The sequence below is a fragment of the Triticum aestivum genome, chromosome 4B, assembly GCF_018294505.1.
Source record: "Triticum aestivum cultivar Chinese Spring chromosome 4B, IWGSC CS RefSeq v2.1, whole genome shotgun sequence".
Lineage (NCBI taxonomy): Eukaryota > Viridiplantae > Streptophyta > Magnoliopsida > Poales > Poaceae > Triticum > Triticum aestivum.
Genome location: NC_057804.1, coordinates 452018828 through 452032079, shown reverse-complemented (window position 1 = coordinate 452032079; position 13252 = coordinate 452018828).

Genomic DNA, 13252 nt, shown 5'->3' with positions numbered 1-13252 from the left:
GCGCACGCGAGGTGAGTCATGAATTATATCGCAGGGCAGAACTGCCTCTGCGCCGTACACCATAAAAATGGTGTGAATCCGGTAGTTCGGTTTGGTGTGGTCCGCAGCCCCCAGAGTACGGAGTCAAGCTCCTCTACCCAGTGCGTGTTAGATTCCTTGAGGGACCGCACTAGTCTGGGTTTGATGCCGCTCATGATTAGACCATTTGCTCGCTCGACTTGACCGTTAGTTTGGGTGTGATAGACTGAAGCATAGTCGAGCTTGATGCCCATATTTTTGCACCAGAGTTTAACCTCATCGGCCGTGAAATTCGTGCCGTTATCAGTGATGATGCTGTGGGGGACGCCAAAACGGTGTACTACCCCGAATATGAAATCTATCACAGGTCCGGATTCTGCCGTTTTAACCGGCTTGGCTTCAATCCATTTGGTGAATTTGTCCACCATGACCAATAAGTATTTGTGCTTGTGGGTTCCCCCTTTAAGGGGTCCAACCATGTCAAGCCCCCAGACCGCGAACAGCCAGGTGATGGGTATTGTTTTGAGGGCGGTGGGTGGCATGTGGCTCTGATTAGCAAAGAGCTGGCAACCGATGCATCGTTGGACTAAGTCCTGAGCATCTGCTCGGGCTGTTGGCCAATAAAATCCTGTATCGAAGGCCTTGCCTACAAGGGCCCGGGCTGCAGTGTGGTGCCCGCCGAGTCCGGCATGAATTTCAGCCAGGAGATTTCGCCCATCCTCTTCGGAGATACACCTTTGAAGGACTCCGGTTGTGCTTTTCTTATAAAGTTCTCCCTCATGGACCTTGTAGGCTTTAGATCGCCGAACTATGTAGCGGGCCTCATTTTGGTCTTCGGGAAGTTCCTGCCTAATTAAGTAGGCTAGGAATGGTTCCATCCACGGGGCAATTACTGCCATTATTTCGTGGGTTGAAGGTGTTATTTCATTTGCTGAGCCGCCGATTGTGTCAGAATTGTCTGAGTTAGGTGCTGCAGCTGGCTCCGGATTGTTATTTCCGGACTCCTCTTCCCATAATACGGATGGCTTAAAGAGCCGTTCTAGGAAGATGTTTGGAGGGACGGCGTCGCGTTTTGCGCCGATGCGTGCTAACACGTCTGCTGCCTGGTTATTATTCCGGGCTACATGGTGGAATTTGAGTCCTTCGAACCGAGATGACATTTTTAGGACGGCGTTGCGGTAAGCTGCCATTTTTGGATCTTTGGCGTCAAAGTCTCCATTTACTTGGGATATTGCGAGGTTTGAATCCCCGCGCACCTCTAGCCGTTGAATGCCCATGGAGATTGCCATCCGGAGGCCATGTAGAAGGGCCTCTTATTCGGCTGCGTTGTTGGAGTCCATGTACATTATTTGAAGTACGTATTGGACTGTGTCTCCAGTTGGGGATGTCAAGACGACGCCAGCCCCCAAGCCAGCCAACATTTTGGATCCGTCGAAATGCATGATCCAATTGGAGTACGCGCCGTACTCTTTAGGGAGTTCGGCTTCGGTCCGTTCGGCTATGAAGTCAGCCAGGACTTGTGACTTTATAGCTCGCCGTGGTTTGTAGGTTATGTCAAATGGTAAGAGCTCAATGGCCCATTTTGCAATCCTGCCCGTTGCGTCGCGATTGTTTATAATATCGTTGAGAGGTACTTCGGAGGCCACCGTTATGGAACACTCTTGAAAGTAGTGTCGCAGCTTCCGGGATGCCATGAACACCGCATACGCTATCTTTTGATAATGTGGGTACCGGGACTTGCATGGAGTTAAGACAGTGGATACGTAGTACACTGGTTTTTGAAGAGGGAATATGTGCCCTTCTGTTTCTTGTTCGACGACGAGTACCGCGCTGACAACTTGATGTGTTGCTGTGATATATAATAACATAGGTTCACCCAGGTTGGGCGCAGCCAGGACCGGATTTGTTGCCAGTATGGCCTTGATTTCTTCGAGTCCGGCCGTGGCGACATCCGTCCATTCGAAGTGTTCGGTGCGCCGGAGGAGGCGATAGAGGGGCAGAGCCTTTTCTCCCAAACGGGAGATGAAGCGGCTTAGAGCCGCTACGCACCCAGTTAGTTTTTGTATTTCCTTGGGGTCTTTTGGGATACCCAATTGTGACAGAGCTCGGATCTTGGCTGGGTTTGCTTCAATTCCTCTACCGGATACAATGAAGCCCAAAAGCTTTCCGGCTGGTACTCCGAAGACACATTTTTCCGGGTTGAGCTTAATGTCATATGCTCGGAGGTTGTCAAATGTCACCCTCAGGTCGTCTACTAGAGTTTTGACGTGTTTGGTCTTGACGACCACATCGTCTACGTATGCCTCTACTAGTTTGCCTATCTGGGTAGCCAGACATGTCTGAATCATGCGCTGATATGTTGCGCCGGCGTTTTTGAGTCCGAAGGGCATTGTGTTGAAGCAGAATGGCCCATATGGACTAATGAATGCCGTTGCGGCCTGGTCTTTTTCCGCCATCTTGATTTGATGGTATCCGGAGTATGCATCGAGGAAGCACAATGAACCGTGCCCTGCGGTAGCATCGATGATTTGGTCGATGTGAGGGAGAGGGAAAGGGTCCTTTGGACAGGCCTTGTTAAGGTCTTTGAAATCGGCGCAGAGGCGCCAGGATTTGTCCTTTTTTGGTACCAATACTAGGTTGCCTAGCCAGTCCGGATGTTTGATATCTCTGATGAATCCGGCTTCTAAGAGCTTGGCTAGCTCCTCTCCCATTGCCTGTCTTTTGGGTTCGGAAAATCGCCGAAGAGCTTGTTTGACTGACTTGAATCCTTTTAGGATATTTAGGCTGTGCTTTGCCAGCCTGCGTGGGATTCCTGGCATGTCTGAAGGGTTCTAGGCAAAAATGTCCCAATTTTCCCGAAGGAATTCTCGTAGTGCGGCTTCTACATCAGGATTTAATTGGGCCCCAATGGATGCCGTCTTTGTGGGGTCCGTTGGATGGACCTGAAATTTGACTATTTCGTCTGCTGGTTTAAAAGAGGTGGACTTGGACCACTTATCGAGTATCACATCGTCCCTATCCACCGTGGAGCGCAGCGCAGTTAGTTCCTCTGCCGCTAGGGCTTCGGATAATGCCTCTAGGGCCAGTGCGGTTGTCTTATTTTCAGCGTGGAGTGTTGTATCTGGATCACTGGCGAGAGTGATTATTCCATTGGGTCCGGGCATTTTGAGCTTCATGTACCCGTAATGGGGTATAGCTTGGAAGATTGTGAATGCCTCTCGCCCTAACAAAGCGTGATATCCGCTGCCGAATGGGGCCACTTGGAACGTGACCTCTTCGGACCTATAATTGTCCAGCGAGCTGAACCCTACATCTAGTGTGATTTTTCCTGTGCAGCGTACTTCTCGACTAGGGATTATTCCCCTGAAGGTTGTGCTGCTTCGCTCAATGCGGCTCCAGTCAATTTCCATTTTTTGAAGGGTTTCCTCGTAGATGAGGTTTAATCCGCTGCCACCATCCATGAGTACCTTGGTAAGACGAAAGTCGTCCACTATCGGACTAAGGACCAATGCGGCTGGTGCTCTAGCTGTTCGGAATTTAGGTTCGTCGCTGGCATTGAAGTTGATAGCCGTGTCGCTCCATGGATTTGTTGTTGCTACTTGGTAGACTTCGGCAAGGCTGCGGATTGTTCGTTTCCGCATGTTATTGGATGCGAAAGTCTCGAAGACTGTTAATATCGTACTGGTGCTGCTGGGCTGGTTGCCCGGGGCTAAAAAGCCTTCGCCACTTTTGGCCACCTTCCGTAATATCCAACATGCTCGAAGGCTATGTGTTGGAGTGGCGCCCTCCGTACTGTGGATTTTGCAGGGTCCGTTGAGCCATCCCTCCAGTACGTTTTCGAACCCTTTAGGGGATTTTTGCTTTTTGGTTTTTAACCCAGGTGCTTGAGTATGACGCACCCTTTTATTTCGGACTGGGGTTGTATTCAGGGTCGGATTGTCCCAAAACCTAGTTTCGGTTTTCCAGGAACTTTCCATCGTGCAATATTTTTGTACAATGGTCGCTAGGTCGGCGAAGTGTGTAACTTCGCGACGACTGATGGCGTTTATGATTCCCTTGTCCGTGCAATTGTTGCAGAAGATTGAAATCGCGCTTTCTTCACGGCAGTCCTTTATCCTGTCCATAACCAGGAGGAATCTGGCCCAGTAATGATGTACTGTTTCATCGGGCTCTTGCCGTATTTGAGATAGATCGCTTATGTTTGGGTGGGTGGGTGGAATCAAGTTCGGAACCCCTCCCAATCTGAGGCTCAAAGGCCAAGAAGCTTCCGGATTCGGAAGCTTGGTTTGCTGGAAGCTTTCCAACAAATCTGGTCTGATGCCTGACTTTAGGTTCAGTATTTGATTAGAGTCTGTCCCTCCGCGGGAATCCGGCATGGAGGGATCGGGAATCCGGACATAGTTGGTTTTTAACATAGAAGAAGGGTTGTCGCATTGTTCCTCTACCACGACAACGTGGTGGGTAACCCGGGGAGAGTTAATTTCTCTTAGATCGGTTTTAAGCCCAATATGATCGTAGTCGGTAGCGACTCCCAGGGCGGCGATGCGATCCAAGAGCTTGTTTACGGAGGAGATCTCAATCAGATCTAGCTGCTCGGAGAATTCCGAGCTGACGTGAAGATCGCTTTTAATGACCTGAGAGGTCATTGTCGGAGCGGTGGCCGAACAGGCGGTCATAAGAAAACTGCCTAGCCGGATAGTCTGGCCGGCGGCCAAAGCTCCCTTGACGACGGTGCCGTCTTTGAAGACGGGAAAAGGCATCCTTCCTGATGGTGACGGCACAGAGGAACTCTCAATGAAAGCACCAATGTTGGTGTCAAAACCGGCGGATCTCGGGTAGGGGGTCCCGAACTGTGCGTCTAGGCGGATGGTAACAGGAGACAAGGGACACGATGTTTTACCCAGGTTCGGACCCTCTTGATGGAGGTAAAACCCTATGTCCTGCTTGATTAATATTGATGATATGTGTTACAAGAGTGGATCTACCACGAGATCAAGGAGGCTAAACCCTAGAAGCTAGCCTATGGTATGATTGTTGTTCGTCCTATGGACTAAAGCCATCCGGTTTATATAGACACCGGAGAGGGCTAGGGTTACACAAAGTCAGTTACAATGGTAGGAGATCTACATATCAGTATCGCCAAGCTTGCCTTCCACGCCAAGGAAAGTCCCATCCGGACACGGGACAAAGTCTTCAATCTCGTATCTTCATAGTCTTGGAGTCCGGCCGACCATGATAGTTCGGCTATCCGGACAACCCCTAGTCCGGGACTCCCTCAGTTCGTTTATGTCAACTGTGAGTGGGAGGAGGCCACACAAGAGCCGGACACACCAAATCCGGCAGTAAATAGGGTCCGAAGTAGTCAAATGATTGAGAAAGAGCATTTATTGTCAATCTAGCCCTGCCATCCATACACCTCTTTGGTTTACAGTTAGTTCAGGGTTAGTTCAGGGTTAGAATCTAACTCCAACCTCTAACTGAGTTAGAGTTCTCATCGTCTCGGTTCATCGCCATCATACTTTCCCCATTCTTGTGTTTTCAGTATCCTGCGAATCAAAGAGGCCCTTTTTTTGCGGGAAAAATCAAAGAGGCCCTTAGACTGGTTTAGGTCCGGTCATTTTTTATAAACATGTTATGTCCAAATTTTAATGAACGTGCTCCGGTTTTTATGAAAATAATCCGGTTTCATCTAGTAATTCATTCATTTATTTATTCTTCTGCGGGGGGTATGCATGTAATCATGAGGTCTGAAATGTAAAGTACCCCGGCATATGCTCTGAGTCGTGCATGCACTATGACCCAGATGCTCACATGTCGATGAATGGGAGCACGTGGAAATAGCCTAGGAGTACATATAGGAGGATAAATGCATGAAAAAATATGTACTGTGAAGCGTAGCTGTGGTTCGAAAAGGAGACCTAAAGTGATGACAGCTATAGGTCGCACGCACCCAACTAGTGGTATTAGACATATGACTATTTTTTGCCCTAAAAAAGAGGTACAAGTGCTCAGTACTCTTATTCTATCAACAGCGTCCGTGCTATAGCTAGCTCTCCTCCCTCGTTTCTCTCTTCTAATTCTAAACTCGGCCGACGCCCGGTTGGCGGGGTGGGTTTGCTCAACTGCGGCCCCACCTCACAGTGAAAACCTTATGACTGGAATAAAAATGCCATATACTCCCTCCGTTCCTAAATATAAGCCGTTTTAGATACTATTTCAAATGGAATACAACATATGGATGTATGTAGACATAGTTTAGAGTGTAGATTCACTCATTTTGCTCCGTGTGTAGTAGTCACTTGCTGGAATCTTTAAAAAGACTTATATTTGGGAACGGAGGGAGTACTATACTAACAAAACATTAAGGCCACGAGGCAATGCAGTGTTGGTTACAGGAGGCAAGAAGAAGAGATGCATCCATCGACGACGTCCACCTCCTCGACTTAGGGCGCCAGCCCACCGAACGGCGCCTAAGTAGCAGCGGCTTTCGTGGCCAGGTCGACGTGCTTCTGAACAATGGCGTACAAAGATTCCAGCCGCTGGAAGAAGGTCAACGTCTTTCTATCGTCGCTTGCCTTGTAGTGGCCTATGTAGACGATTTCCTAGTAGACGTGGATGTGCAGGTCGATGGTTTCTTGCATGGCAAGGCGCTGCGCGGCGAGCGCGGCCTCGAGGTGCACATTCTTCATCGCGACCTCCGGCACCTGCAGGGCCACCAGGGCTTGAAAGAGTTCGTCACCATGGAGGCCGATGAGGGTGGCAGGCAATGATGAGCCTGGGTGCACGGGCTGGAGCAGTACGACAAGGTCGTCTGTGCGCTTCTTGACAGCGGTGAACTTGCATATGGAGTTGACCCTCATCTCATCCATGTGAGAGGCGAAGCCGGCGTTGGCGAGGGCTACGATGCGGAAACGCTGCATGGTGCGGGGCTGCAGGTCAGCGCCTTGGATGATTTGGCACAGCCGACTACCGCTCGCGTCCATCGCCTCCATAGGTGCTTGTGGCTTCTGGTCACTTGGTCTTGGATTGGAGTGAGCAGTGTTGCGCAGAGACTTAGGAGTAGATGGATTGGAGTGGTGGGGCGCCTATATATAAGAGTCTAAAATCTATTCCATTCACATCGTGCTGGCTCTATTATGCTTCTCCAATTAATTCCCTCTGCATGTAATTAAGGATGCATCATTGACCGTTCAATGTCTCAGGAACCGCTACCCTCTCCCTCCTTGGCATTCAAGCACCTATGGAGGTGACTGCCACTCGCGTCGTCTATCGCGTGTGACTTCGTAAATTTCAAGATGATAGTGCCGGCTCAGTCTTTCGGAGGTGCTCATAGGGGTAGGGTATGCGTGTGTGCGTTCATAGGGGTGAGTGTATGCGCGTGTATATGAGCGCTTGCGTCTGTACTGTGACAAAAAACGTACATGCGTGTCAAAAAGAGACTAGTCAATATACTCAATATTGTGCACCTCGGAGAGGAAAACGAGAGAACTACGTATTTATTTACGGTGCAGATTCACTCATTTTGCTCCACATGTACTCCGTCTCGGTGTAGTCTAGTCACTTGTTGAAATCTCTAGAAAGGCAAATGCTCCTTTCCGGTTTACAGGGCTATACTAGCAAGTACAACAATAGTGGGCTCACATAGCAATTTTGTCTCATGCAAGAGCCTGGCTATATGTGTGCTCCAATGTTCGCAACTGCCACATTCGGGTTGCGCTTGGCTCTTCGCCTCATTGAGAAGACGAACAATGATGTTACTACTACTGCTTCTACAGTGTCGAATCCACTGCTGCATGTCCGTCCACCGCGAGCGGGAGGGATAGCTTGTTGTAGTAGTACTATATAAGCAAAAGCATGTCCTCGTTTGCAAGCAACCGCGCGCATGGGCGAGGAAGAAGGCGTGTAGTAGTAAAATCAAGCTTCTCCTTGTTGCACAAGTTGATGCGACACATCATAGGACTGGCCCCACATGCTTGCCTCTAAACTTGGCTAAAAGACCCGCAGTGTACAATGTATTTGCTGCAACCTCTAACATTTACCCACCACAAATTAAAATATATATTCCTGTCTTGACCAGATGAGCGTGCAAACTACAATCACTTGGATGACAGGTAGGGCCAGAAGACTAGTTTAAATTTTTTTTAACTTCAAGATGGCCACATAGCATGGAGCCGACCCCAATGATTTTAAGCTTACAGGCACGATACACGCTATCCTAAACTACTCTACACATGAAACTGCTACACGAGCGTCCGGGCTGCGCTTGGCTCTTTGCCTCTTCGGGAAGTCGAACAATGATGGAGTACTACTGCACTGGAGGAGTACTACAGTACGCTTCTAGCCATCTGACATCGATTGAACTGCTGCATGTCCACCACGTGCGGGAGGGAAGGCGTGTAGCGAAAGCTTCTCCTAGTCGTGCCAGCCACCATGCTCATGGGCGAGGGAGGGACGCTCCTGCCTTTGCGTGTATGACAGGTGGGCCCAACAGGTGGGTGGCCAACCTATCATATAGCCAAAGGCAGGTGCAGTTAAGTCCACGAGGGAGAGGATAATCAAACTTCTCATTGATGTACGAGTTGACGCGACACAACAAAGCACTACACTCGATATATTTCAATAATTTGCGTTTAACGATGCATTAATTACAATGCATGCATGCATGCCGTGACTCTCCCTTTGATACTTGCATGTGTTGATTTATTAATCTACCTTGAAGTAGTATAAATATGTGACGGTAAAGCTTTGTAATGCTCCGACCCTAAAGCGAGAGATGCTTGTGCACGAGGAGGGCGAGATCATGCAGACATAACAGGACCAGACGATGGAGCTCTCTAAGGTCTCGATGGACCTCACTGTGCTCCACTGCCCCTTGTGCCTCCTCCCCTTGACGCCTCCAGTGTATGAGGTTCGAATACACCTTGTCCGTTCGGCTGGTCGAGCAAGGTGCAGGTTTCTTGATTGATGTGTTGTTCGATTGATTTCTGCAGTGCAAGGGGGGCACCTGGCCTGCACGGACTGCCGCGTCGAGCACCCCGGGAACCAGCGGTAGTGCCAGAAGTGCGAGCGCGGTGGCGGCTTCGACTGCGGAACACGGCGGTGGACGTCGTCCTTTCGTCGGTGAGGGTGGAGTGCCCACACGAAGGCTGTGGGCTCTACGTCACTTACGACAAGCTCGCCGATTACCAGAGCGTGTGTCCGCTCGCGCCCTGCAAATGCCCCGTGCCCGTCTGCAGCTATGAAGGCCCGCCGCCGGGCTCTACCACCACATCAGCACCGCACATCCCATGCCCGTGCACAGGATCCAGTACGGCAAGGTGCTCCAGCTGCAAGTGCCAATGTCGGAGCCACGGCTCTTGCTGTTTGCGGAGGAGGATGGTCGCGCATTTTTCTTGGTCGGCAGCATGCTCCACATCGGCGCGTGTATCACCGTGTCGGTCGTATGCATTAGAGGAGGGGCGTCCCCACTGTCGCACTACATGGCCAAGCTGTGGGCGAATGGCCCGCCAGAGGAGCCCAAAGGCACGACCGACGTCGTTAAGGTGGAAATGGAGGTGACAAGAAGCAAGGATCCCGGCAACGTCGTTGTGCAGGAGCTGACCTTCTTCACAATTCCGCCCAAGCTGTTGGTCGGGGCTAAGCTGGTGTCCCTTCACATTCAGATTGACAAGCTCAAGTACTAAATGTTTCTACAGTTCCTTCTGTTTATCTTAGTAATATGCTAATATAGGGATTAGCTCAGTCTACTTTAGCTTAAGAAATGTTGAGTTTTGGTGGCGATGCAGCAATTACTTCGACATGAGATCAGTAATTTCCAACAATCGAACAGATATTTTGTGTCTGTTGGATATGAAGTTCCTTTGGGTAAGAAGTACTACTTGTCATCAAAATGGATAAAAGGAGATGTATGTAGACGTATTTTAGTTCTAGATAAGTCCCTTTTTATCCATTTTGATGAGAATTACTCCCTCCGTTCCACAATACATGCCTTCCATTTGTCAAAATATAGATGTATCTAGACATGTTTTAGTATATAGGTGCATCCATTTTTGGACAAATGGAAGTCAAGTACTCCCTCCGTTCGGAATTACTCGTGCAAGAAATGAATGTATCTAGATGTATTTTAGTTGTAGATACATCCATTTTTGTGACAAGTAATTCTGAACGGAGGGAGTAGTATTTTGGAAGAGAGGGAGTATTTGCTTGTTTCTTCACGAAGTGTTTCATACTTGTGCGAGTTGACACGACACATCAAAGTAGTACTACTACTAGTAGTACTCCCTCTGACCCTAATTTCTCTGCGCATAAGTCGAGGCGTAGATGCCAAGCAGGGCCTGGTTGTTTTGGACAACTCACCGGACTACGCACTAGGCAAACAAAGCTCGTGTCGTGTTGGTGTTGTGTGCGACCCGCACATTAACCAAAACCTCGCGCCTCCAGCTTAGCCTCCGCGTTTTAAACTTCTCAATCTCAAGGCCAAGGAGCAACGTGAATCCTATGATAGAGCCAATCGGATGGTTGAGAACACTACAATTCGTAGCTACAGATGCGTGTGTGACTCCTAGATGCAGAGGCCGGGGGTCATCATCCTCCTTTTCAAGAAAAACTGATGCGTGTGTGAGAGGAAGAGTGTGTGCGTGCACCTCTTCTCTTCCTATATAACATACTAAACTCAGAGTACAAGTGTATGTGGGTGGCATCGACCTAGGGAGCTAGAGATGGTGCGTGCGAGAAGTCCCGAGAGATAGGTTTAATGCCTCTGAAAAAAAGACTAGCCTATAGCTCGCCATGCGGCTATTCCTGTCGAACGCCCCAATAACCGTAAGATATGTATTCGACGGTGCCAGTTATTGCACATACACAGCAGTAGAAAAAGAACTACAATGGCATATGCTACACCACGGCCGAGAACACATGCCCACGTTACGCCATCCGGGAATAGTGCTGCACTTCAAAACTAGAACCGTCAATAAATTTTGAGCTTGCGTCTCGTCACATTCCAAATTTCTACTACTACCACGCTATATTGAATTACAAACCTGTTCACACCGATCACAACCTAAACGGTTTCCCACTTAGGAGCGTATTAGTACTCGGTTATAAATACTACTATGCCAAGATGACTGCACATTCCTCCTAAACTCCTCATCCACAAAAATAAACAAGTCATTCAGCATCCTTCCCTTGCGTCTGCCATGGCCAGTGTGAGTTCTGGGTCGAGAGATTACCACCAGGGAGAGGCGAGCATGGAAGCGAAAGCACGAGAGATGTCCCACCTCGCCGCAAAAGTAGCCGACATGTCCCGCCGCGTGGAAGTAGCAGCACAGAGGTCCTGCCGCGCCGCCGAAGCAGCACGGAGGTCCCGTCATGCCATCGATGCAGCAGACTGGTGCGGCCACACCACAGAAGTAGCAGAGATGTCCCGCTGTGCCGCAAATGCAGCAAAGATGTCCCGCCGCACCGCGGCGGCCTAGGAAAATATCTCTCGGGCAAGCAACGACTCTTACAGGCGCATGCATGCGATCGTCCATAGCCAGATGGATCAGATCTCCGGCTGGGCGAGGTTGCAGGATGACATGAAAGCCTCATTTGAATAGGCTACCAGCGTCATCCGGCAACTAAGGGAGGGCAATGAGAGGCTCCGGGCCGAGCGCGACCAGCTAAGGGCGAAGATCGTCCGAAGTGCAAACCAGCAGGAGGAGACCAGTGCCTTGTTAAAGAGGACCGGCATCATCGTCAAGAAACTTATGGACGAGAATGACATGCTCTGCATCGAGCGCCAAAGGCTGGTGGAGGAATATGTGGATGCTCTCAAGTAGTATCTTGAGGACACGAAAGAGCTCATCGCCGCTCGCCGCGGAGTCTAATTTCCCGCGGCCTGCAGCAACGCATCAAGAAAGTAGAGATCAGCGAGCTAGATCCTTATCTTCCGTCTTCGTTTTCCCTTGTGTATTTCGGGCGTAGCCGCATGTGGCTTTTTTAATTATCTTCCTAATTATGTAAGACTATTATCCACTGTCATCGTCCTTATATATTCATCAGTCTTACTATAAGTTGCAGTAGATGTGATATAGGTCCATCGGATCTTACATCAAGATCCATGCTTTCAGATTTTCTTTTTTCTCTATTAAATCTCAGTCGAGTGAGACATATCCACGCCATTAATGGAGACCTTGGGAGAGAGGTGGACGGCAGATGGAGGTCAAAGGGCTCTCCTCCCGATAAGCACGTGCGGGGTTCTGATCGCACGCCTCTCATACTCAAATAGCTACCTTGCACGGCGCCTCCTAGCTAATAAAAAAAGGGGACACGTGGCAACACGTAAATGGTAGTAAATAGAATGCCCACGGTTTCAATAATACTTGTGTTTCCAATTGTAACGTGACAGCACTTGTTCCAAAATGACTTTGTTGATTGTTAATGTGTGCGACTTCGCAAATCGGACTGCAAAATTACCACAGCATGTTGGTGCCATGTCATGGCACCAAGCCAAGTTTCACTATTTTCATGCGTGTTTTGGATTTACAGGAATTAAAAAACTAAGTTTCTCAATGTTTCCAGCCCAGCCACGACGCCCAGAATTTTGAATTTCATTCCCATTTCTTGCATGGAACCTAGAAATTTACCCGAGGACACACATGTGATTTTTCAACCAACTTTGGTGCACTGGAGCATGTGCTTATATTTCAAATTTGAATTATGCACACAGAGGTGACACGTTCCCTCTCAGAACCACAAGCCTTCTTGAGAGAAGCTCCGGTTTGCAAGAAGCTTATACCAAAATTTGTTCCTATTCGGCCAATTTTTTTACCACAACATGGTACTACCATGACATGACACCATGCCAAGTTTCATGATTTTCAGGCGTGTTTTGGATTTACAAGAATTTTAAAACCAAGTTTCTCAATGTTCTCGGTCGAGCCATGATGCCCAGGTGTTTGAGCTTTATTTCCATTTCTTGCATGGGACCTAGAAATTCACCCGAGGACACATATGTGATTTTTCAACCAACTTTGGTGCACGGGAGCATGTGCTTGTAGTTCAAATTTGAATTATGCACATTAAATGACCGGAAACTCAATTAATGTATAAAAAAGGCCAAACGGACCTGGAATAATTCCAAAATTTAACAGGGCACTCATGTAGTTCTATGTTGCCTTTGTAAAGAAACTCAAGGGGGGATAGTGTATATCATTTCACACTCAAAGGTGGCACGTTCCCTCTCAGAACCATG